This window comes from Rhinoraja longicauda, chromosome 7, assembly GCF_053455715.1.
Source record: "Rhinoraja longicauda isolate Sanriku21f chromosome 7, sRhiLon1.1, whole genome shotgun sequence".
In the NCBI taxonomy this organism is placed as follows: domain Eukaryota; kingdom Metazoa; phylum Chordata; class Chondrichthyes; order Rajiformes; family Arhynchobatidae; genus Rhinoraja; species Rhinoraja longicauda.
This window is the reverse complement of record NC_135959.1, coordinates 2,994,325-3,021,064: the sequence shown is the minus strand read 5'-3', so window position 1 is coordinate 3,021,064 and position 26,740 is coordinate 2,994,325. Positions and strand designations below refer to the sequence as shown.

Sequence of the window (26,740 nt, the reverse complement as noted above, 5' to 3'; positions counted from 1 at the left end):
TCTATCTGGAAATTGATTTTTTTTTCTTAAGAAGGGCCCCGACCCAAAACATCACTTATCGGTTTTCTCCAGAGATGCTGCCTGACCCGCTGAGTTACTCCAGCACTCTGTGAAACGTCACCTATCCATGTTCTCCACAGATGCTGCCTGACCCGCTGAGTTACTCCAGCACTCTGTGAAACGTCACCTATCCATGTTCTCCACAGATGCTGCCTGACCCGCTGAGTTACTCCAGCACTCTGTGAAACGTCACCTATCCATGTTCTCCACAGATGCTGCCTGACCCGCTGAGTTACTCCAGCAATAGATAAATCGGACAGTACCCGAGCTTATTGAAGGACTGTTCTGAAGCCTAATAACAGAGGGGAAGAAGCCGTTCCTGAGTCTGATGGTGCACGCTTTCAAGCTTCTGTACTCCTGCCCGACGGGAGCGGGGAGAAGAAGGAATGGTGTGGAGCATTAGATCATTAGATCCAGAGACAATGTCGGCAATGGGGTAGAGGTAGTGTTGCCAACTATCTCACTCCCAAATACAGGACAAGGTGACATCACCGCCCCGCGCCCCACGTGACCTCACCCAGCCAGCGGCCATGTGCTCCTGCTCCACCAATGGCGGCCGCCCAGGCCGGGAGGCGGGTTGCTATGCAACCTCCGTTAGGCGGCGCCCGGGCCTCCGGACCTAGACTGTTAGGACCTAAAATGTTGGAAATCTAGAGTGTCGGGACCTAAAATGTCGGTAGCTACAGTGTCCAGGCCTAAACTGTCCGGGCCTACACTGTCCGGGCCTACACTGTCCGGGCCTACACTGTCCGGGCCTACACTGTCCGGGCCTACACTGTCCGGGCCTACACTGTCCGGGCCTACACTGTCCGGGCCTACACTGTCCGGGCCTACACTGTCCGGGCCTACACTGTCCGGGCCTACACTGTCCGGGCCTACACTGTCCGGGCCTACACTGTCCGAGCCTACACTGTCCGGGCCTACACTGTCCGGGCCTACACTGTCCGGGCCTACACTGTCCGGGCCTACACTGTCCGGGCCTACACTGTCCGGGCCTACACTGTCCGGTCCTACACTGTCCGGGCCTACACTGTCCGGGCCTACACTGTCCGGGCCTACACTGTCCGGGCCTACACTGTCCGGGCCTACACTGTCCGGGCCTACAGCGCCCCCTGAGCCTAATAGGGGACAAGGGCGGTTCCATACGGGACAAACCAATTTAGCCCAAAATACGGGATGTCCCGGCTAATACGGGACAGTTTGCGACCCTAGGTAGAGGTGAATCGGACGGTACCCTAGCTTATAGAAGGACCGTTCGGAAGCCTGATAAGAGAAGGGGGAGGAGCTGTTCTTGGTGGTTTGACCATGCTGAACCTTGGACCTGCTCTTCAATAACTCTCTCCCCTTCAGCCTCAATCATAAACCCCCTGCCCAGCAGAACAGATCACAACAGGTACATGGGAGTTAGGGGTTGCCAACTTCCTCACTCCCAAATAAGGGACAAAAGGTGACGTCACCGCCCCGCGCCCCACGTGACCTCACCCAGCCAGCGGCCACGTGCTCCCGCTCCACCAATGGCGTCCACCAAGGGCCGGGAGGCGGGTTGCTACGCAACCTCCGTAAGGTGGTGTCTGAGTCTCCGCGCCTAGAGCGGCCCGCGGGCCTACAGTGTCCGGGCCTACACTGTCCAGGCCTACACTGTCCGGGCCTACAGCGGCCCACGGACCTACAGTGTCCGGGCCTACAGCGGCCCCAAGCCTACAGTGTCCAGGCCTACATTGTCCAGGCTTACAGCGGCCCCCGGGCCTACAGTGTCCGGGCCTACAGCGGCCCCCGGGCCTAATATGGGACAAGGGCAGTCCCGTACGGGACAAACCAAATTAGCCCAAAATAGGGGATGTCCCGGCTAATACGGGACAGTTGGCAACCCTAATGGGAGTGGCCCAGACTATGTACAATGTCTATGCTTTCCTTACAACAAAGAATGAGAGACATTACCAATAAGCCCATTAGTACAATGATACAGTTACGACTTCCAAAAGACATTAGAGCTGAGATATGGATGGAAAGTGTTTATAAGTTCATGTCATAGAAGCATATGTAGGCCATTCGGCCCGTCGAGTCTACTCCGCCATTCAATCATGGCTGATCTATCTCTCCCTCCTAACCCCATTCTCCTGCCTTCTCCACGACACCCGCACTAATCAAGAATCTATCTATCTCTGCCTTAAAAATACCCATTGACTTGGCCTCCACAGCCGTCTGTGGCAAAGAGTTCCACAGATTCACCACCCTCTCACTGACGAAATTCCTCCTCATCTCCTTCCTAAAAGAACGCCCTTTAATTCTGAGGCTGTGCCCTCTGGTCCTCGACTCTCCCACTAGTGGAAACATCCTCTCCACATCCACTCTATCTAGGCCGCTCACTTTAAACCTTACACATTATAAACACAGCGGAGAAACAGGCCCTTCGGCCCACCGTGTCCGCGCCGACCAGCGATCCCCGCACACTAGCACTGTCCTACACACACTAGGGACAATTTACAACTTTACCAAAGACAATTAACCTACAAACCTGCACGTCTTTGGAGTGTGGGAGGAAACCGAAGATCTCGGAGAAAACCCACGCAGGTCACGGGGAGAACGTACAAACTCCGTACAGACAGCGCCCGTAGTCGGGATCGAACCCGGGTCTCTGGTGCTGTGAGGCAGCAACTCACCACTCTATACGCCAACTTGTTCAGTACAGACAAGATGGGCCGAAGGGCTTGTTTCCATGCTTCCCTTAGGACTCTGTGACTCTCACGGGAATAATCATTGATAAATCATTTTAATTTGGCACGGTGGCGCAGCGGTAGAGTTGCCGCCTTACAGCGAATGCAGCGCCGGAGACCCGGGTTTCATCCCGACTACGGGTGCTGTCTGTGCGGAGTTTGTACGTTCTCCCCGTGACCTGCGTGGGTTTTCTCCGAGATCTTCGGTTTCCTCCCACACTCAAAGGACGTACAGGTTTGTAGGTTAATTGGCTGGGTGTAAATGTTTTAAAAAATTGTCCCTAGTGGGTGTAGGATAGGACAGTGTTAATGTGCGGGGATAGGTTAATGTGCGGGGATCGCTGGTCGGCGCGGACCCGGTGGGCCAAAAGGGCCCGTTTCCACGCTGTATCTTATCTTATAAGAGGAGATCTTATCGAAACGTATAAGATTATTAAGGGGTTGGACACGTTAGAGGCAGGAAACATGTTCCCAATGTTGGGGGAGTCCAGAACAAGGGGCCACAGTTTAAGAATAAGGGGTAGGCCATTTAGAACGGAGATGAGGAAGAACTTTTTCAGTCAGAGAGTGGTGAAGGTGTGGAATTCTCTGCCTCAGAAGGCAGTGGAGGCCAGTTCGTTGGATGCTTTCAAGAGAGAGCTGGATAGAGCTCTTAAGGATAGCGGAGTGAGGGGGTATGGGGAGAAGGCAGGAACGGGGTACTGATTGAGAGTGATCAGCCATGATCGCATTGAATGGCGGTGCTGGCTCGAAGGGCTGAATGGCCTACTCCTGCACCTATTGTCTGTTGTCTATTGTCTATTGAATGGCTGTGCTGGCTCGAAGGGCCGAATGGTCTCCTCCTGCACCTATTGTCTATTGTATCTATAAAACTAAAAAAAAATTGGGATCGGCAACATGTTTGTGGGAATTGACGTTCAGACGGACGAAAGCCCTAGAGAGTCGTGGAGAGGAGAGAGTTGGCAGTGGAAGCTCTTCGTTGCACCCTGCACACTGTTTAGACAACGCACATAGTTCTCATGCTGCCTGCCGGTCACAGCCCATTCATAACCAAGAGAGAGCTGGATAGAGCTCTTAAGGATAGCGGAGTGAGGGGGTATGGGGAGAAGGCAGGAACGGGGTACTGATTGAGAGTGATCAGCCATGATCGCATTGAATGGCGGTGCTGGCTCGAAGGGCTGAATGGCCTACTCCTGCACCTATTGTCTATTGTCTATTGTCTATTGAATGGCTGTGCTGGCTCGAAGGGCCGAATGGTCTCCTCCTGCACCTATTGTCTATTGTATCTATAAAACTAAAAAAAAATTGGGATCGGCAACATGTTTGTGGGAATTGACGTTCAGACGGACGAAAGCCCTAGAGAGTCGTGGAGAGGAGAGAGTTGGCAGTGGAAGCTCTTCGTTGCAGCCTGCGCACTGTTTAGACAACGCACATAGTTCTCATGCTGCCTGCCGGTCACAGCCCATTCATAACCGTCGCCGATCCAGTTTGTTTAATAACTCACACTCTGGCTCGGTAGACCCTGTTTTTCCATGTCAATTCCTGCACGCCCTAACCATCCTTCACGGAAACCGTGTGCAATCCATGCGGCCCGTTTGGGAGGCACGGTCACGGTGGAGACATAGAAACATAGAAACATGGAAAATAGGTGCAGGAGTAGGCCATTCGGCCCTTCGAGCCAACACCACTGGCTTCAATTTGAGATACCAGCTACCTGCTACCAGAAGCATGCAGGTACAGCAGGCAGTGAAGAAAGCCAATGGAATGTTGGCCTTCATAACAAGAGGAGTTGAGTGTAGGAGCAAAGAAGTCCTTCTGCAGTTGTACCGGGCCATAGTGAGACCGCACCTGGAGTACTGTGTGCAGTTTTGGTCTCCAAATTTGAGGAAGGATATTCTTGCTATTGAGGGCGTGCAGTGTAGGTTTACTAGGTTAATTCCCGGAATGGCGGGACTGTCATATGTTGAAAGACTGGATCGACAAGGCTTGTATACACTGGAATTTAGAAGGATGAGAGGAGATCTTATCGAAACGTATAAGATTATTAAGGAGTTGGACACGTTAGAGGCAGAAAACATGTTCCCAATGTTGGGGAAGTCCAGAACCAGGGAGCACAGTTTAAGAATAAGGGGTAGGTCATTTAGAACGGAGATGAGGAAAAACATTTTCAGTCAGAGAGTTGTGAATCTGTGGAATTCTCTGCCTCAGAAGGCAGTGGAGGCCAATTCTCTGGATGCATTCAAGAGAGAGCTAGATAGAGCTCTTAAGGATAGCGGAGTCAGGGGGTATGGGGAGAAGGCAGGAACGGGGTACTGATTGAGAATGATCAGCCATGATCACATTGAATGGCGGTGCTGGCTCGAAGGGCCGAATGGCCTCCTCCTGCACCTATTGTCTATTGTCTATTAAGACAGATGTGTGTAGCAATTAATTCTTCCCTCGCACAATTAAAGCATGGAATTGTCTTCAGCCTACTATAGTTACTCAACCAGACACAACTACATTTAAGGCAGCTCTTCTGAAAAGGTTTTTCCTCATCTCAGTCCTAAATGGCCTACCCCTTATTCTTAAACCGTGACCCCTGGTTCTGGACTCCCCTAACATCGGGAACATTTTTCCTGCATCTGGCCTGTCCAATCTATTACGATTTTTAGGGGGTTCTAAAAGATCCTCTCTCCTCCTTCTAAATTCCAGTGAATACAAGCCCAGTCGATCCATTCTTTCATCATACGTCAGTCCCGCCATCCCGGAAATTAACCTGGTGAACCTCGGCTGCACTCCCTCAATAGCAAGAATATCCTTCCACAAATTAGGAGACCAGAATTGCACACAATACTCCAGGTGCGGTCTCCCTGTACAACTGCAGTAGAACCTCTTTGCTCCTACACTCAAATCCTCTCACAGTGAAGGCCAACATGCCATTGGCTTTCTTCACTGCCTGCTGTACCTGCATGCTTCCTTTCAGTGACTGATGCACTAGGACACCCAGATCTCGTTGTACGTCCCCTTTTCCTAAACTGACACCATTCAGATAATACTCTGCCTTCCTGTTCTTGCCACCAAAGTGGATAACCTCACACTTATCCACATTAAACTGCATCTGCCATGCATCTGCCTGCTCACCCAGCCTGTCCAAGTCACCCTGCAACCTCATAGCATCTTCCTCACAGTTCACACTGCCACCCAGCTTTGTGTCATCCGCAAACATGGAGATGTTACATTTAATTCCTTCGTTAATATATATTGTAAATAACTGGGGTCCCAGCACCGAGTCTTGCGGCACCCCACTAGTCACTGACACCGCGATTCCTAATCACACCAGTTAGTGGGGAGAACAATCTCCAAGGGTCATTAAGCCCTTGACATTCACACTTCCATTGTCGCCACTGTTTGTGGCCAGGGTGGTCACACGTGCAGGAGTAGGCCATTCGGCCCATCAAGTCTACTTCGCCATTCAATCATGGCTGAGCTATCTCTTTAACTACCATCTACCTCTTTGATATCCTACGGACTATCCTTGATCGGACTTTGCCGGCTTTACCTTGCACTAAACGTTATCCCCCTAATCATGTATCTGTACGCTGTGGACGGCTCGATTGTAATCGTGTATTGTCTTTACGCTGACCGGTTAGCGCGCAACAAAAAGCTTTTCACTGTACCTCGGTACACGTGACAATAAACTCAACTGAACTGAACTTACCCCATTCTCCCGCCTTCTCCCCATAACCCCTGACACCCGTACTAATCAACAATCTATCTACTGTATCTCAGCCTTAAAAATACCCATTGACTTGGCCTCCACAGCCGTCTGTGGCAAAGAATTCCACAGATTCACCACCCTCTGACTAAAGAAATTCCTCCTCATCTCCTTCCTAAAAGAAAGTCCTTTAATTCTGAGACTATGGCCTCTGGTCCTAGACTCTCCCACTAGTGGAAACATCCTCTCCACATCCACTCTGTCCAAGGGTGGTGGGGTTAAAGTAGAAGACAGAACATAGAAAAGATTTACGAGGATGTTGCCAGGACTAGAGGGTGTGAGCTACAGGGAGAGGTTGAGCAGGCTGGGTCTCTATTCCTTGGAGCGCAGGAGGATGAGGGGAGATCTTATAGAGGTGTACAAAATCATGAGAGGAATAGATCGGGTAGATGCACAGAGTCTTTTACTCAGAGTAGGGGAATCGAGGACCAGAGGACATAGGTTCAAGGTGAAGGGGAAAAGATTTAATATGAATCCGAGGGGTAACATTTTCACTCAGAGGGTGGTGGGTGTATGGAACGAGCTGCCAGAGGAGGTAGTTGAGGCTGGGACTATCCCATCGTTTAAGAAACAGTTGGACGGGTACATGGATAGGACAGGTGTGGAGGGATATGGACCAAGCGCAAGCAGGTGGGACTAGGGTAGCTGGGACATTGTTGGCCGGTGTGGGCGGGTTGGGCCGTGGGGCCTGTTTACACACTGTATCACTCTATGACTCTAACTCAGCAGGTCAGACAGCATCTCTGGAAAAAAAGGAATAGGTGATGTTTCGGGTCGAGACCCTTCTTCAGACTCTGAGTACAGTTTAGTTTAGTTTATAGATTAATTTAATTTAATTTACTTTACTTTAGGGCGGCACGGTAGCGCAGCGGCAGAGTTGCTGCTTTACAGCGAATGCAGCGCCGGAGACTCAGGTTCGATCCTGACTACGGGTGCTGTACTGTACGGAGTTTGTACGTTCTCCCCGTGACCTGCGTGGGTTTTCTCCGAGATCTTCGGTTTCCTCCCACACTCCAAAGACGTACAGGTATGTAGGTTAATTGACTGGGTAAATGTAAAAATTGTCCCTAGTGTGTGTAGGATAGTGTTAATAGTGTTAGTGTGCGGGGATCACTGGGCGCCGCGGACTTGGTGGGCCGAAAAGGCCTGTTTCCGCGCTGTATATATGAAATGAAAAATGAAATTGACTTTAGTTTAGTTTAGTTTAGTGATGCAGCATGGAAACAGGACCTACGGATACCAAGTCTGTGTCGACCAATGATCATCCCATACACTATTGACAATCCTACACACTGGGGACAATTTACTGAAGTCAATTAACCTAAAAACCTGCACGCCTTTGGAGTGTGGGGAGGGGGAAACTCACGCGGTCACGGGGAGAACGTACAAACTCCGTACAGACAGCACCCGTAGTCAGGTTTGGACCCGGGTCTCCGGCGCTGTGAGGCAGCAACTCTACCGCTGCTCCACCGTGCAAGTCCTTCCATATACGCACCACCCTCCGAGTGAAAACGTCGCCCCTAATGTTCCCAATCAATCTTTCCCCTCTCACCTTAAACCTATGCTGTCTTTAGATTTTGATTTAGATTTAGAGATACAGCGCGGAAACAGGCCCTTCGGCCCACTGGGTCCGCGCCGACCAGCGATCCACGCACACTAACACTCTCCTACACCCACTAGGCACAATTTTTTTAACACATTTGCCCAGCCAATTAACCTACAAACCTGCACGTCTTTGGAGTGTGGGAGGAAACCGGAGCGCCCGGAGAAAACCCTCGCAGGTCACGGGGAGAACGTACAAACTCCACACAGACAGCACCGTACAGTCAGGATCGAACCTGAGTCTCCAGCGCTGCATTCGCTGTAAGGCAGCAACTCTACCGCTGCGCCACCGTGCCGCATGTTTTTGACTCCCCTACAGTTAGGGGTTGCCAACTATCTCACTCCCAAATAAGGGACAAAAGGTGACGTCACCACCCCATGCCCCACGTGACCTCACCCAGCCAGCGGCCGCGTGCTCCCACTCCACCAATGGCGGTCGCCCGGGCCGGGAGGCGGGTTGCTACACAACCTCCGTTAGGCGGCGCCCGGGCCTCCGGGCCTACACTGTCTGGGCCTACACTGTCCTGGCCTACACTGTCCTGGCCTACACTGTCCGGGCCTACACTGTCCGGGCCTTCACTGTCCGGGCCTATACTGTCCGGGCCTTCACTGTCCGGGCCTACGCTGTCCGGGCCTAGAGCGTCCGGGGCTACAGCGCCTCCCAGGCCTACACTGTCCGGGCCTACACTGTCCGGGCCTACACTGTCCAGGCCTACACTGTCCAGGCCTACAGCACCTCCCGGGCCTAATACGGGACAAGGGCGGTCCCATATGGGACAAACCAATTTAGCCCAAAATAAGGGATGTCCAGGCTAATGTGGGACAGTTGGCAACCATACCTACAGAGGAAAAAAGACAGTGTTCACCCCATCTACAGTATTCTTACAGTGTAGGTCCCTACAAACCCGCACGTCTTTGGAGTGTGGGAGGAAACCGAAGATCTCGGAGAAAACCCACGCAGGTCACGGGGAGAACGTACAAACTCCGTACAGACAGCGCCCGTAGTCGGGATGGAACCCGGGTCTCCGGCGCTGCATTCGCTGTAAGGCGGCAACTCTACCGCTGCGCCACCGTGACCGCCCCATCTCCGAGATAAGGGGAGAAGAATCACGATATGTGAAGAAGCCAAAGGAAGGAATAAATAGGTGGACCGGAGGGGAACTGAGCCGTGACCCTGGTCTGAACTGGACAGGTACATGGATAGGACAGGTTTGGAGGGATAAGGACCAAGCGCGGGCAGGTGGGACTAGTGTAGATGGGGCACGTTGGTGGGCATGGGCAAGGATGGGCTGAAGGGCCTGTTTCCACACTGTATCACTCTAGGGCATGTTGCATCCTGTCCACATCTCCACTCCTGGAACGAGCGGCTGGTTTTCAGCGGAAGAACTTTTAACAGGAACCCGAGGGGCAACTTTTGTTTTTACATGTTAAGTGGTGGGTGGTTGTGTGGAACGAACTGCCGGAGGAGGTGGTCGAGGCAAGGACTATCCCAACATCTAAAAATAATTCGGACAGGTACATGGATAGGAGGGATAATAGACAATAGACAATAGGTGCAGGAGGAGGCCATTCGGCCCTTCGAGCCAGCACCGCCATTCAATGTGATCATGGCTGATCATTCTCAATCAGTACCCCGTTCCTGCCTTCTCCCCATACCCCCTGACTCCGCTATCCTTAAGAGCTCCATCTAGCTCTCTTTTGAATGCATTCAGAGAATTGGCTTCCACTGCCTTCTGAGGCAGAGAATTCCACAGATTCACAACTCTCTGACTGAAAAAGTTTTTTCTCATCTCGGTTCTAAATGGCCTACCCCTTATTCTTAAACTGTGGCCCCTTGTTCTGGACTCCCCCAACATTGGGAACATGTTTCCTGCCTCTAACGTGTCCAACCCCTTAATAATCTTATACGTTTCGATAAGATCTCCTCTCATCCTTCTAAATTCCAGTGTATACAAGCCTAGTCGCTCCAGTCTTTCAACATCTGATAGTCCCGCCATTCCGGGAATTAACCTAGTAAACCTACGCTGCACGCCCTCAATAGCAAGAATATGGGCCAAGATATGGGCCAAACAAAGGCAGGTGGGACTAGTGTAGATGGGCCGTGTGTTGGTCGGTGTGGGCAAGTTGGCCCAAAGTTGGGCCTGTTTCCATATTCTATGACTTTGACTATAGGGCATTAGATTCAGTATGGACAAGTTGGGCCGAAGGGCTCGTTTCTATGCTCTACGACTCTTTGACTATGTCTCCACAGGGCACTATATCAATAGATCATAAGGTCATAAGTGATAGGTGTTGAATTAAACCATTCGGCCCATCGAGTCTACTCCGCCATTCAATCATGGCTGATCTATCTCTCCCTCCTAACCCCATTCTCCTGCCTTCTCCCCATAACCCCTGACACCCGCACTGATCAAGAATCTATCCATCTCTGCCTTAGAAATATCCACTGGCTTGTGGCCTCCACAGCCGTCTGTGGCAACGAATTCCACAGATTCACCACCCTCTGACTAAAGAAATTTCTCCTCACCTCCTTTCTAAAAGAACGTCCTTTAATTCTGAGGCTGTGCCCTCTATTCCTAGACTCTCCCACTAGTGGAAACATCCTCTCCACATCCACTCTGACCAAGCCTTTCATTATTCTGTACGTTTCAATGAGGTCCCCCCCACCACTCATTCTTCTAGACTCCAGCGAGTACAGGCCCAGTGTTGTCAAACGCTCATCCTAGGTTCACCTAGGCACAGCACGGACAGGTTGGGCCGAAGGGCCTGTTTTGGTGTTGCGTTAGTGGCTCTAACCTTTGAACATTCTAATACATTGCTTCTCCCTGCTATTGACCCCCGGCTAAAATGTAAATCAACTTTTCGAACAGGTTTCTGGCAGTGTCTGTGGAAACATTTAGTTCGGAAATTCTGTCATAAATCAGCACACTGCGTCCGTAGGTGAGAGAGCGGAACTTTGTGGATTGGTGAGTCTAGGAACTATTACATGTCACATCTAGGGTAGCCAACTGTCCCGTATTAGCCATGACATCCCATAATTTTGGGCTAAATTTGGTTTGTCCCGCACGGGACCGCCCTTGTCCCGTAATAGGCCCAGGGGCCGCTGTAGGCCCAGGGGCCGCTGTAGGCCCGGACACTGTAGGCCCGGACACTGTAGGCCCGGACACTGTTTGCCCGGACGCTGTAGGCGTGGACACTGTAGGCCCGGACACTGTAGGCCGGCGGGACGCTGTAGGCCGGGACAATGTAGGAACGGACGCTGTAGGACCGGACGCTGTAGGACCGGACGCTGTAGGACCGGACGCTGTAGGCCTGGACACTGTAGGCCTGGACACTGTAGGCCTGGACACTGTAGGACCGGACGCTGTAGGTCCGGATGCTGTAGGCCGGGACACTGTAGGCCTCGACACTGTAGGCCTGGACACTGTAGGACCGGACGCTGTAGGTCCGGATGCTGTAGGCCGGGACACTGTAGGCCTGGACACTGTAGGACCAGACACTGTAGGCCGGCGGGACACTGTAGGCCGGGACAATGAAGGCACGGACACTGTAGGCCTGGACACTGTAGGACCGGACACTGTAGGCCGGCGGGACGCTGTAGGCCGGGACAATGAAGGCACGGACACTGTAGGCCTGGACACTGTAGGCCGGCGGGACGCTGTAGGCCTGGACACTGTAGGACCGGACGTGCAGGTTTGTAGGTTAGATGCCTTGGTGTAAATGTAAAAATTGTCCCTAGTGTGTGTAGGATAGTGTTAGTGTGCGGGGATCGCTGGGCGGAGCGGACTCAGTGGGTCGAAAGAGCCTGTTTCCGCGCTGTATCTCTACACTAAACTAAGCTAAACTGCAGGTGCTGGTGTAAACCGAAGCCAGACATCGATGAGGAGGGAGGGAGGGGGGAGGGAGGGAGGTAGGGGGGAGGGAGGTAGGGGGGAGGCGGGGAGGGGGGGAGGAGAGGGTGCTGCACCAATGCAGGAGAGGTTTGGGCCCAACGGGTCCACTTGGTCCAGTAGAAATTAACTAGCTCCCGATACAATAGACAATAGGTGCAGGAGGAGGCCATTCGGCCCTTCGAGCCAGCACCGCCATTCAATGTGATCATGGCTGATCATTCTCAATCAGTACCCCGTTCCTGCCCTCTCCCCATACCCCCTGACTCCGCTATCCTTAAGAGCTCTATCTAGCTCTCTCTTGAATGCATTCAGAGAATTGGCCTCCACCGCCTTCTGAGGCAGAGAATTCCACAAATTCACAACTCTCTGACTGAAAAAGTTTTTCCTCATCTCAGTTCTAAATGGCCTCTACCCCTTATTCTTAAACTGTGGCCCCTTGTTCTGGACTCCCCCCCAACATTGGGAACACGTTTCCTGCCTCTGACGTGTCCTACCCCTTAATAATCTTATATGTTTCGATAAGATCCCCTCTCATCCTTCTAAATTCCAGTGTATACAAGCCTAGTCGCTCCAATCTTCCAACATATGACAGTCCCGCCATTCCAGGAATTAACCTAGTAAACCTACGCTGCACAACTAACATTAAGACTTGAGAACACAGTTCCACCAAATGTTCACTTACATTTCAATCTCTTGCCCAGTTCCCCCCCCCTAATCTGCTTAATCTACTTTAAGTACTGACTAAACAGTCAAAAGCTAAACAAATGCTAAAAGCTAAACATGAGAGGATTAGTTCGGGTAGATGCACAGAGTCTCTTGCCCAGAGTTGGGGAATCGAGGACCAGAGGACATAGGTTCAAGGTGAAGGGGAAAGATTTCATAGGAATCCGAGGGGTAATCTTTTCACACAGTGTATGGAACGAGCTGCCAGAGGTGGTAGTTGAGGCTGGGACTATCCCATCGTTTAAGAAACAGTTGGACAGGTACATGGATAGGACAGGTTTGGAGGGATATGGGTCAAACGCAGGCAGGTGGGACCAGGGTAGCTGGGACATTGTTGGCCGGTGTGGGCAGGTTGGGCTTGAAGGGCCTGTTTACACACTGTATCACTCTATGACTCTAAATGTATCTCATGGTCATGGGGTCTGGTGGAATAAAATGTAAGACCCAATCCTTGATCTACTAGTTGCTTTGGCACTTATTTCACAAAATGCTGGAGTAACTCAGCAGGTCAGGCGGCATCTCAGGAGAGAAGGAATGGGTGACGTTTCGGGTCGAGACTAAGAAGGGTCTCAACCAGAAACATCACCCATTCCTTCTCTCCTGAGATGCCGCCTGACCTGCTGAGTTACTCCAGCATTTTGTGAAATAAATACCTTCGATTTGTACCAGCATCTGCAGTTATTTTCTTACACTACCAGTTGCTTTGGCACGGTAGTTTAGTTTAGTTTAGAGATACAGCGCGGAAACAGGCCCTTCGGCCCACCGGGTCCGCGCCGACCAGCGATCCCTGCACACTAACACCATCCTTGGTCTCCTAATCTGAGGAAAGACATTCTTGCCATAGAGGGAGTACAGAGAAGGTTCACCAGATTGATTCCTGGGATGGCAGGACTTTCATATGAAGAAAGACTGGATAGACTCGGCTTGTACTCGCTGGAATTTAGAAGATTGAGGGGGGAATCTTATAGAAACGTACAAAATTCTTAAGGGGGTTGGACAGGCTAGATGCAGGAAGATTGTTCCCGATGTTGGGGAAGTCCAGAACAAGGGGTCACAGTTTAAGGATAAGGGGGAAGTCTTTTAGGACCGAGATGAGAAAGTTTTTTTTCACACAGAGTGGTGAATCTGTGGAATTCTCTGCCACAGAGGGTAGTTGAGGCCAGTTCATTGGCTATATTTAAGAGGGAGTTAGATGTGGCCCTTGTGGCTAAAGGGATCAGGGGGTATGGAGAGAAGGCAGGTACGGGATACTGAGTTGGATCATCAGCCATGATCATATTGAATGGCGGTGCAGGCTCGTAGGGCCGAATGGCCTACTCCTGCACCTATTTTCTATGTTTCTATGTTTCTATCCTACACCCACTAGGGACAATTTACAATTGACAAGTGCCACAGGTAAGGCGAAGATTAAAAAAACAGAAGAGTGCAGAATAAAGCTTTGATCAAATGAAAGATACAGCAGGCAGACAGGGGGAAACGTACAAACCCCATGCAGACAACACCCGTGGCTAGGATCGAACCCGGGTCTCTGGCGCTGTGAGGCTATCAGAACGAGTACAGAACGTAAGAACGGAATTACCTGGGTGGATGTTGGTGTCGATGCTGGATATCTATCACCTTGCCCGAACCTCCCTCCGTTCCCAGCGAGATTTACAAAATGATAGAAGACAAACTCTGTAGATAGATCACCAGCTGGAGTCAAGTTTCAGCTCTGAGTTCCGTCTGAAGTCGACTTGGCTGTCGTCTGGTGTTGCTGTTTAAAACGCCAGACTCAGTAGCTCTGTGTGTGTGTGCGTGTGTGTGCGTGTGTGTGGGAATCCCAGTGCGGGTTTTATTGACTGTTATTTTTGGGCTGGACTTAGGAATGATTATCCCAGTTTCTTTTCCGAGAGGGGGGAGGTGGGTGGTGTGGCCCGTTTGAAGACAGCGTTCCGGAGGTCAGGAAGAGAAAGTGGTCCTTGTATCCTATTGCGGACGAGCCAGCATCTGATTTTTCGATTTAGATTTAGAGGTACAGCGCAGAAACAGGCCCTTCGGCCCACCAGGTCCACGCCGCCCAGCGATCCCCGCACACTAACACTATCCTACACCCACTAGGGACAATTATTTTATACATTTGCCCAGCCAATTAACCTACAAACCTGCACGTCTTTGGAGCATGGGAGGAAACCGAAGATCTCGGAGAAAACCCACGCAGGTCACGGGGAGAACGTACAAACTCCGTACAGACGGCGCCCGTAGTCAGGATCGAACCCGAGTCTCCGGCGCTGCATTCGCTGTAAGGCAGCAACTCTACCGCTGCGCCACAGTGACCGCCCAGTTCCCTCCTTCCAGCATTTGCTTGTCGGATAGAGTGGATGTGGAGAGGATGTTTCCACTAGTGGGAGAGCCGAGGTCAATAGACAATAGACATCAGTCTGAAGAAGGGTCTCGATCCGAAATGTCACCCATTCCTTCGCTCCTGAGATGCTGCCTGACCCGCTGAGTTACTCCAGCATTTTGTGAATAAATACCTTCGATTTGTACCAGCATCTGCAGTTATTTTCAGTCAGAGAGTTGTAAATCTGTGGAATTCTCTGCCTCAGAAGGCATTGGAAGCCGATTCTCTGAATGCATTCAAGAGAGAGCTAGATAGAGCTCTTAAGGATAGCGGAGTCAGGGGGTATGGGGAGAAGGCAGGAACGGGGTACTGATTGAGAATGATCAGCCATGATCACATTGAATGGCGGTGCCGGCTCGAAGGGCCGAATGGCCTACTCCTGCACCTATTGTCTATTGTCTATTGTCTAAACCAAATTAGCCCAAAATAGGGGATGTCCTGGCTAATATATGATGGTTGGAACCCTAGTATGTAAGGCAGAGATAGATAGATTCTTGATTAGTACGGGTGTCAGAGGTTATGGGGTGAAGGCAGGAGAATGGGGTTAGGAGGGAGAGATAGATCAGCCTTGATTGAATGGCAGACCAGACTTGAATGGCCTAATTCTGCTCCTATCAATTATGACCTTAAATTCAATGGAACCCACACGGTATCTCCACCTCTTAATCAGATAGCCCCTTCCAAGAACTACATAACACAGCTGCAAAAACCATGTGCCTTCAAAGTCTAATCACAGACAGATGCCCATTCCTTTATCTTTAGTAAGAGCACGATAGTTTGTTGTTGCTTAGTTGAGTTTTAATTCAGTTTAGTTTAGAGATACAGCGTGGAAAACAAGACCTTCGGCCCACTGAGTCCGCGCCGACCAGCGATCCCCGCACATTTACACTGTTCTACACACCACACACACACACGAGGGGCAATTTATCATTTATACCAAAGTCAATTAACCTACAAACCTGCACGTCTTTGGAGTGTGGGAGGAAACCGGAGCACCCGGAGAGAACCCACGCGGGTCACGGGGAGAACGTACAAACTCCATACAGACGGCGCCCGTAGTCAGGATCAAACCCGGGTCTCTGGCGCTGCATTCGCTGTAAGGCAGCAACTCTACCGCCGCGCCACCGTATGTGTGTGAGAATTGAGGAGGTTTCTGGTGTTAATTGGAAACACACAACCTACCCCTTCTGAAGAAGGGTCTCGACCCGAAACGTCACCTGTTAACATAGAAACATAGAAAATAGGTGCAGGAGTAGGCCATTCGGCCCTTCGAGCCTGCATCGCCATTCAATATGATCATGGCTGATCATCCAACTCAGTATCCTGTACCTGCCTTCTCTCCATACCCCCTGATCCCTTTAGCCACAAGGGCCACATCTAACTCCCTCTTAAATATAGCCAATGAATTGGCCTCAACTACCTTCTGTGGCAGAGAATTCCACAGACTCACCACTCTCTGTGTGAAGAAATGTTTTCTCATCTCGGTCCTAAAACACTTCCCCCTTATCAATAAACAATAGACAATAGGTGCAGGAGGAGGCCATTCGGCCCTTCGAGCCAGCACCGCCATTCAATGGCTGATCATTCTCAATCAGTACCCCGTTCCTGCTTTCTCCCCATACCCCCTGACTCCGCTATCCTTAAGAGCTCTATCTAGCTCTCTCTTGAATGTATTCAGAGAATTGGCCTCCACTGCCCTCTGAGGCAGAGAATTCCACAGATTATTTTTTTTTGGTACAGATCACAGATCCTTAATCTGTGACCCCTGGTTCTGGACTGCCCCAACATCGGGAACAATCTTCCCGCATCTAGCCTCTCCAACCCCTTAAGAATTTTATATGTTTCTATAAGATCCCCCCTCAGTCTTGTATACAAGCCTAGTCGCTCCAGTCTTTCAACATACGACAGTCCCGCCATTCCGGGAATTTTGTGCCCATCTTCGGTTTAAACCAGGATCTCCAGCTCGTTCCCACACCCAATCCCTTCATGATCTTGTTCCGTGTCTTGGGACAAGGGGGGGGAGTGTTTAGGGGGACTTTCAACGCTCTAATTTCCGAAGATATGTTCAGGGGGCAGTGGTGGCATTGCACTGTAAACCCTCTCTCAGATTCCTCCATTCCATAGAAACATAGAACGTAAGTGCAGGAGGAGGCCATTCAGCCCTTCAAGCCAGCACCACCATTCAATGTGATCATGGCTGATCATCCACAATCAGTACCCCGTTCCTGCTTTCTCCCCGTATCCCTTGATTCCGTTAGCCCTAAGGCCTAAATCTAACTCCCTCTTGAAAACATCCAGTGAATTGGCCTCCACTGCCTTCTGAAGCAGAGAATTCCACAAATTCACAACTCTCTGGGTGAAAGGGTTTTTCCTCATCTCAGTCCTAAATAGCCAACCCCTTTATTCTTAAACTGTGGCCCCTGGTTCTGGACTCCCCCAACATGGGGAACATTTTTCCTGCATCTAGCCTGTCCAATCCCTTAAGAATTTTAAATGTTTCTATAAGATCTCCTCTCATCCTTCTAAATTCCAGTGTATACAAGCCTAGTCGCTCCCTTCTTTCAACATACGACAGTCCCGCCATCTTGGGAATTAACCTCGTGAACCTACGCTGCACGCCCTCACCCACAGCCACCTCCTCCATAATTAATTACTTTCTCTGAAATCCATTAGAGGCAATCAGTGCTGTACGCTAACAGCAAGGAACTCTGTGGGCACAGAGTCAAAGACTCAAAGAGTCTGCAGAGCTGAACAGGCCCTTCAGCCTTCCTGGGCCATTCCAAGCCATTGTTGCCAACTGTCCCGTATTAGCCGGGACATCCCGTATTTTGGGCTAAATTGGCTTAGAAACATAGAAAATAGGTGCAGGAGGAGGCCTTTCGGCCCTTCGAGCAGCACCGCCATTCATTGTGATCATGGCTGATCGTCCACAATCAGTAACCCGTGCCTGCCTTCTCCCCATTTCCCTTGATTCCGCTAGCCCCTAGAGCTCTATCTAACTCTCTCTTAAATCCATCCAGTGAATCGGCCTCCACTGCCCTCTGTGGCAGAGAATTACACAAATTCACAACTCTCTGGGTGAGAAAGTTTCTTCTCACCTCAGTTTTAAATGGAACTTACCATACCATACACATATACATACAGCCGGAAACAGGCCTTTTCGGCCCACCAAGTCCGTGCCGCTCAGCGATCCCCGTACATTAACACTATCCTACACCCACTAGGGACAATTTTTACATTTACCCAGCCAATTAACCTACATACCTGTACGTCTTTGGAGTGTGGGAGGAAACCGAAGATCTCGGAGAAAACCCACGCAGGTCACGGGGAGAACGTACAAACTCCTTACAGTGCAGCACCCGTAGTCAGGATCGAACCTGAGTCTCCGGCGCTGCATTCGCTGTAAAGCAGCAACTCTACCGCTGCGCTACTTGTCCCGTACGAGACCGCCCTTGTCCCGTACGAGACCGCCCTTGTCCCGTATTAGGCCCGGGGGGGGGGGGGGGGGGCGCTCTAGGCCCGGATGCTGTAGGCCCGGACGCTGTAGGCCCATTATCTTTCTGCGATAACGAAAACTCATTATCGCAGCAATGAGTTTGCTGTGATTATGCTGGACGGCAGCAAACTTAGACCACGGATTAAACAGGGCGGACTTTGTGTGTGGTCTACCTTTTCCAGCACTGACAGAGAGTATTAATAAACTCATTAGTACGGTTACTCATTAGTACGTGCATGGTTACATCTTTCGAAAGACATAAGAGTAATCGATAGGAAAGGGGTTACATGGATAAGGGCCAAATTGAGGCAAATGGGACGAGCTCAGAATGCCAATTTAGTTTAGTTTAGTTTAGTTTAGTGATACAGCACAGAAACAGGCCCTTTCCACGCCAACCAGCGATCCCCCCACATTAACACTTTCCACATCAGTCTGAAGAAGGGTCTCGACCCGAAACGTCACCCATTCCTTCCCTCCAACATGCTGCCTGACCCGCTGAGTTACGCCAGCATTTTGTGATACCTTCGATTTGTACCAGCTCCTTAACACTCCTTAACACTATCCTACGCCCACTAGGGACAATTTTTACATTTACCAAACCAATTAACCTACAAACCCGCACGCTTTTGGAGTGCGGGAGGAAACCGAAGTTCTGGGAGAAAGCCCACGCAGGTCACGGGGAGAACGTACAAACTCCGTACAGGCAGCGCCCGTAGTCAGGATGGAACCCGGGTCTCCGGCGCTGCATTCGCTGTAAGGCAGCAACTCTACCGCCGCGCCAACTTGGCCGGCCAAGATGGGTCGACATAATTCATAAAGATATATGAAATAATCTGTGATGTTTTCCATGGTGTTAAAACAAACAAGGGAGAAAATAGAAGAGGTTCTGATAATCGTTGTCCAACACTTATGCATCCAGGCTCAATGCCAAAGGTCTGGACTATCTCTGTGATGGTGCTGTTAGTCTACAAACGTACATCATGGAACAGTACAGCACAGGAACAGGCCCTTCGGCCCACAATGTCCGTGCCAAACAGGATGCCAAGATAAACTCATTTCTGTCTGCAAGTGATCAATATCAGGCCCATAAGTTCTAGGAGCAGAATTAGGCCATTCGGCCCATCAAGTCCTCTCCGCCATTCAATCACGGCTGATCTATCTCTCCCTCCTAACCCCTTCTCCCCGTAACCCCTGACACCCGCACCAATCAAGGATCTATCTACCTCTGCCTACAAAATATCCACTGACTTGTGGCCTCCACAGCCTTCTGTGGCAAAGAATTCCACAGATTCACCACCCTCTGACTAAAGAAATTGCATAAGGTCATAAGTGATAGGAGCAGAATTAGGCCATTCGGCCCATCAAAATAGGACGTACAGGGTAAATGGTAGGGAATTGAGGAATGCAGTGGAACAGAGGGATCTGGGAATAACTGTGCATTGTTCCCTGAAGGTGGAATCTCATGTGGATAGGGTGGTGAAGAAGGCGTTTGGTATGCTTGCCTTTATAAATCAGAGCATCGAATATAGAAGTTGGGATGTAATGTTAAAATTGTACAGGGCATTGGTGAGGCCGAATCTGGAGTATGGTGTGCAGTTCTGGTCGCCAAATTACAGGAAGGATGTCGACAAAATGGAGAGGGTACAGAGGAGATTTACTAGAATGTTGCCTGGGTTTCAGCACTTAAGCTACAGAGAGAGGTTGAACAGGTTGGGTCTTTATTCTTTGGAGCGTAGAAGGTTGAGGGGGGACGTTATAGAGGTTTTTTAAATTTTAAGAGGGACGGACAGAGTTGACGTAGGTAGGCTTTTCCCTTTGAGAGTGGGGAAGATTCCAACAAGGGGACATAGCTTCAGAATTGAGGGACAAAAGTTTAGGGGTAACATGAGGGGGAACTTCTTTACTCAGAGGGTGGTGGCTGTATGGAATGGGCTTCCGGTGGAAGTGGTGGAGGCAGGCTCGATTTTATTATCCCGTCCATCCCTCTCCTCCACAGCTGCAGAAACCCTCATCCACGCCTTCATCACCTCCCGTCTGGACTACTGCAACAGCCTCCTCTATGGCGCACCCTCAAAAATCATCAGTAAACTTCAATACATTCAAAACTCCGCTGCCCGTCTACTCACCCACACCCCGATCCGTGACCATATCACCCCCATCCTTTACAAACTCCACTGGCTCCCCATCCCCCAGAGAATCCAGTACAAAATCCTCCTCATGACCTACAAAGCCCTCCATAACCTGGCCCCATCCTACCTGACCGACCTCCTCCACAGGCACACTCCCACCTGCACCCTCCGCTCTGCTGCTGCCAATCTCCTATCCCCCCCCATCCGGACCAAACACAGATCCTGGGGGGACAGGGCTTTCTCCATCGCTGCTCCCACCCTCTGGAACTCACTACCCCAAACCGTCAGAGACTCCTCCACACTCACCACATTCAAAACATCACTGAAGTCTCACCTGTTCAGCACTGCCTTCAACCACTGACCGTCACCTCACCCTCTGTCTCCTTTCTCTGTACGTTTACTTATTTATCTATTTATTCAATTCTCTATGTTCTAGAAATCCCTGTAAAGCGTCTTTGAGTGTTTGAAAAGCGCTATATAAATGTAATGCATTATTATTATTATTATTATTATTATTTAAGAGTAAATTGGATAGGTATATGGATAAGAGGGGATTAGAGGGTTATGGTCTGAGAGCAGGTAGATGAGACTAGGTCAGGGAGAGTGGTCGGCGTGGACTGGTAGGGCCGAACGGGCCTGTTTCCGTGCTGTAGTTGTTATATGGTTATATGGTTATATCAAGTCCACTCCGCCATTCAATCATGGCTGAGCTATCTCTCCTTCCTAACCCGATTCTCCTGCCTTCTCCCCGTAACCCCTGACAGCCCCGCACTAATCAAGGATCAGTCAATCTCCGCCTTCAAAATATCCCTAGCCCAATATAAAAATATCCAACAGATTCACCACCCCCCGACACGGAATGTAAAAAAGATTCCTATCGAGCCATCCACTGTGTACCGACACAGGGCGAAGGGAACAACGCAAATCATGTTTAGTGCAACATACAGTCCAGTAAAGTGCGATCAGAGACAGTCCAAGGTTCACCAATGAGCTAGATAGTAGCTCAGGACCGTTCTCTGGTTGTTGCTAGGGTGCTTCAGTTGCCTGATAACTATGACATTTCGGGTCGAGAAAGTTTGGGTCTGAGAAAGGGTCTCGACCCGAAACATCGCCCATTCCTTCTCTCCAGAGATGCTGCCTGACCCGCTGAGTTACTCCAGCACTCTGTGAAACGTCACCTATCCATGTTCTCCACAGATGCTGCCTGACCCGCTGAGTTGCACCAGCGCTCTGTGAAACGTCACCTGTCCATGTTCTCCAGAGATGCTGCCTGACCCGCTGAGTTGCACCAGCGCTCTGTGAAACGTCACCTATCCATGTTCTCCACAGATGCTGCCTGACCCGCTGAGTTACTCCAGCACTCTGCGAAACGCCACCTATCCATGTTCTCCGCAGATGCTGCCTGACCCGCTGAGTTACTCCAGCACTCTGTGAAACGTTACCATCCCCTTCTGTGGCAGAGAATTCCACAGATTCACAACTCTCTGGGTGAAAACGTTTTTCCTCATCTCAGTCCTAAATGGCCTCTATCCCTTATTCTTAAACTGTGTGACCCCTGGTTGTGGACTCCCCCAACATCGGGAACATTTTTCCTGCATCTAGCCTGTCCAATCCCTCAAGAATTTTATATGTTTCTATAAGATCCCCTCTCATCCTTCTAAATTCCAGTGAATACAAGCCCAGTCGATTCATTTTTTCATCATATGTCAGTCCCTATAGATTTTTAGATTTTAGATTTTAGAGATACAGCATGGAAACAGGCCCTTCGGTCTACCGAGTCTGTGCCGCCCAGCGATCCCCGCACATTAACACTATCCTACACACACTAGGGACAATTTTTACATTTACCCAGTCAATTAACCTACAAACCTGTATGTCTTTGGAGTGTGGGAGGAAACCGAAGTTCTCGGAGAAAACCCACGCAGGTCACGGGGAGAACGTACAAACTCCGTACAGACGGCGCCCGCAGTCAGGATCGAACCTGAGTCTCACTGTAAGGCGGCAACCGAGACACAGTGAAAATCGGTTTTGTTACGTGCCACTGAAATGACAATACATGATTACAATCAAGCCGCCCACAGTGTACGGATACAGCATAACGTTTGGTGCAAGATACAGTCCAGTGAAGTCCGATTAAAGATAGTCCGAGGGTCTCCATCGAGGGAGATGGGAGGTCAGGACCGCTCTCTAGTTGGTGATAGCATGGTTCAGTTTAGACTTTAGATAGAGTCCACTGATTCCACACCGACCAGCGATCCCCACACACTAACACTGTCCCACACACAACTTTTAGGGACAATTTATGATTTTACCGAAGCCAATTTTAACCTACAAACCTGTTCGTCTTTAGAGTGTGGGAGGAAACCGGAGCACCTGGAGAAAACCCACGCAGGTCACGGGGAGAACGTACAAACTCCACACACACACACGCACGCACGCACGCACGCACGCACGCACGCATACACACACACACACGCACACACACGCACGCACGCACACGCACACGCACACGCACACGCATACACACGCACACACACACACACACACGCACACTCACACACACACACGCACGCACGCATACACAAACACACACACACACACGCACGCACGCATACACAAACACACACACACACGCACGCACACACACAGAGGGAATGAGAGAGGGGAAGGAGATAAGAGAGTGAAGGAGAGAGGGCGAAGGGGAGAGTGAGAGGGGGAGGAGAGAGAGTGGAGAGAGCAAAAGAGAGGGAAGGAGAGAGAGAGGGAAGGAGAGAAGGAGAGGGAAGGGGGGAGAGAGGAGAGGCGAAAGGGAGAGAGATAGAGGGAGGAGCAAGAGAGAGGGAAGGGGAGAGAGAGGGGGATGGAGAGAGAGGGAAAGAGCAAGAGGGGTAAGAGGTGAGAGGGGGAAGGAGAGGGAGGGGGAAGGAGAAGGAGAGGGAAGGGGAGAGAGAGGGGGAAGGTGAGAGAGGGGGAAGGAGAGAGAGGGTAGGAGAGAGAGGGGGAAGGAGAGAGAAGGGGAGAGTGAAGGAGAGAGTAGGGGAGAGTGAAGGAGAGAGAGAAGGAGAGAGAGAGGGAAGGAGAGAGAGGGGGAGAGAGAGAGAAGGAGAGAGAGAGGGGGAGAGTGAAGGAGAGAGTGGGAAGGAGAGAGAGGATGGAACCCGGGTCTCCGGCGCTGTGAGGCGGCAACTCTACCGCTGCGCCACCGTGCCGCCCCTGTGAAAGAAACTGTCCCTGAACCTGCTCGGAGCATTCTCTTGTTCCCCAAAACACAGGCACAACTCGAACGTCTCTCTTACATTGATCAGTTCAGGAGTAACGTACCTACTTGCTCTCCACGAGGAGCAGTCCGGTTTTGCAGGCAGTTCTGATTTTCAGAAGAGAAACGCTCTTCTTTCACTCTCCTCCCGCGAGATTCGTCCGGGGTGGGTGGGTGGGGAGGGGAGGGGTTGACGATCAAACCCTTTCTTTGGCCGACTTTCTGTTCTTCTTTGTTAACTAACTCACTGTCTGGCTTCCACTTTCCATTAACCACGTGGAAGCAGCACTCTGGGCTCTCGACACCAGTCATCGCAGTTTTCATTACCAGCCTCGTCGAAAAGGAAACATCCTTCCTCCACCAATTCCAGACGTCTGCCCCTTCTCTTTCACATTCATCTCAGTTGCAGTTTAGTTTACACGACAATACGGCGCAGAGAAACATAGAAAACAGGTGCAGGAGGAGGCCATTCAGCCCTTCGAGCCTGTACGCACCGCCATTCATTGTGATCATGGTTGATCGTCCACAATCAGATTCAAGAGATTCAAGATTCAAGATAGCTTTATTTGTTATCCAAAAAAGTTTTTTGGACGAAATTCAGTCACCCACAGTCCAACAATAAAAGCACTAAAATAGGCAGATTACACAATAAAGCATTAAAATAGGCAAATTACACAACCCCAAAAACACACAAAAAAAGAAACATCCATCACAGTGAGTCTCCTCCAGTCCTCTCCTCACTGTGATGGAAGGCCACAATGTCAGGAACCCGTGCCTGCCTTCTCCCCATATCCCTTGATCCCGCTAGCCCCTAGAGCTCGATCTAACTCTCTCTTAAATTGTGTTAAAGTTTATTCTTTTCACGTTTGCTGAAATACAGTGAAAAGCTTTCGTTTTGCGTGCTATCCAAACAATTCAGATAATACTTTACATGAATACAACCCAGCCAAATATGTCATAGGATCAGAATCAGGCCATTCGGCCCATCAAGTCGACTCCGCCATTCAATCATGGCTGATCTATCTCTCCCTCCCAACCCCATCCTCCTGCATTCCCCCCGTAACCCCTGACAAACTTAGTGGTCTATTTTTTTCTAAAAACAAACATGGAACACAGAACAGTACAGCACAGGAACAGGCCCTTCATAGAAACATAGAAAACAGGTGCAGGAGGAGGCCATTCGGCCCTTCGAGCCAGCACCGCCATTCATTGTGATCGTGGCTGATCATCCACAATCAGTAACCCGTGCCTGCCTTCTCCCCATATCCCTTGATTCCACTAGCCCCTAGAGCTCTATCTAACTCTCTCTTAAATTCATCCAGTGAATTGGCCTCCACTGCCCTCTGTGGCAGAGAATTCCACAAATGCACAACTCTCTGGGTGAAAAAGTTCCTTCTCACCTCAGTTTTAAATGGCTTCCCCTTTATTCTTAGACTGTGTGGCCCCTGGTTCTGGACTCCCCCAACATTGGGAACTGGTGCAACCAAGGCAGTTTATAGTTGATCGTTTAGTTGCCGTTTGAGGCTCAGGATCGGTGATGTTAGTTCAGCACTGCTCTCTGGTTGTCAGCCCCTGAATCTGGAGGTGTGCGTTTTCACACTTCTGTACCTCTTGCTCCGGTGGGAGAGGGGAGAAGAGGGAGTGACCGGGGTGAGACTGGTCCTTGATGATGCTGCTGGCCTTGCCGAGGCAGCGTGAGGTGTAGATGGAGTCGGTGGGAGGGAGGTTGGTTTGTACGATGGTCTGGGCTGGGCCCACAACTCTCTGCGATTTCTTGCGGGCCTTGGATGGAACCGTTCCCAGACCGAGCCGCGACGCGATCCGATAACATGCTTTCTACGGCGCATCTGTTGAATGTAAAATGTAAATTGGCCCCAGTGTGTGTGTGTGTGTGGGACAGTGTTAGTGTGCGGGGATCGCTGGTCGGCGCGGACGTGGGACTTAATTCCGCGCTGTATCTCTAAACTAAACCAAACTAAACAAGCAAGAGCAAAGTAAAATTAATGGGAGAGCTTTGAATATCATATTACAGACAGAGAGGAGTATTTGAAAAGAAACAGGAGCATTGCTGGAAAGGTCCCAATCACATCGTGTTCATTCAGTGAGTGATGAGGTGGTTTGTATATCATCACGAGGGTGGAGCAGAGGTCCCCAAGGGAAACAACACGGAGAGGTTATGGGCGTTCACGGTGGCGCGGCGGTAGAGTTGCCGCCTTGCAGTGCCCACAGCGCCGGAGGCACGGGTTCGATCCCGACAACGGGCGCTGTCTGCGTGGAGTTTGTACGCTCTCCCCGTGACCGGGTTTTCTCCGAGATCTTCGGTTTCCTCCCGCACTCCAAAGACGTGCGGGTTTGAGGTTAATTGGTGGCATGGTGTCGATTGTAAATCACCTCCGCTGTGCGCCGGGCAGTGTGGGTGTGCGGGGATCGCTGGTCGGCGCGGACTCGGTGGGCCGAAGGGCCTGTTTCCGCTGTTTCTGTATATGCATGAAAAGTGCTTTCAGGAGAGAGCTAGATAGAGCTCTTAATGATAGCGGAGTCAGGGGGTATGGGGAGAAGGCAGGAATTGTGGATGATCAGCCATGATCACATTGAATGGCGGTGCTGGCTCGAAGGGCCGAATGGCCTCCTCCTGCACCTATTGCCTATTGTCTATTGTCTATTGTCTATTGTATCGTAGGTTGATTGGCTTGGTATAAATGTACATTGTCCCTAGTGGGTGTAGGATAG

General features: G+C 50.6%; 1 protein-coding gene across 2 annotated transcripts in view; it reads right to left on the bottom strand.

Moving 5' to 3' along the window:
- The window catches only part of p2ry6 (pyrimidinergic receptor P2Y6), a 65,189-nt gene that overhangs the window by 7,529 nt on the left and 30,920 nt on the right, over positions 1–26,740 (bottom strand). The window contains exon 1 of one of the 2 annotated variants that reach the window (XM_078401977.1): positions 24,076–24,166. The exons of the other annotated variant lie outside the window; for it this stretch is intronic. The gene's annotated coding sequence lies outside the window, so the exon portion shown is untranslated. Of the gene's footprint in view, positions 1–24,075; positions 24,167–26,740 lie in introns of those variants that run through there. 2 annotated transcript variants of the gene reach the window in all.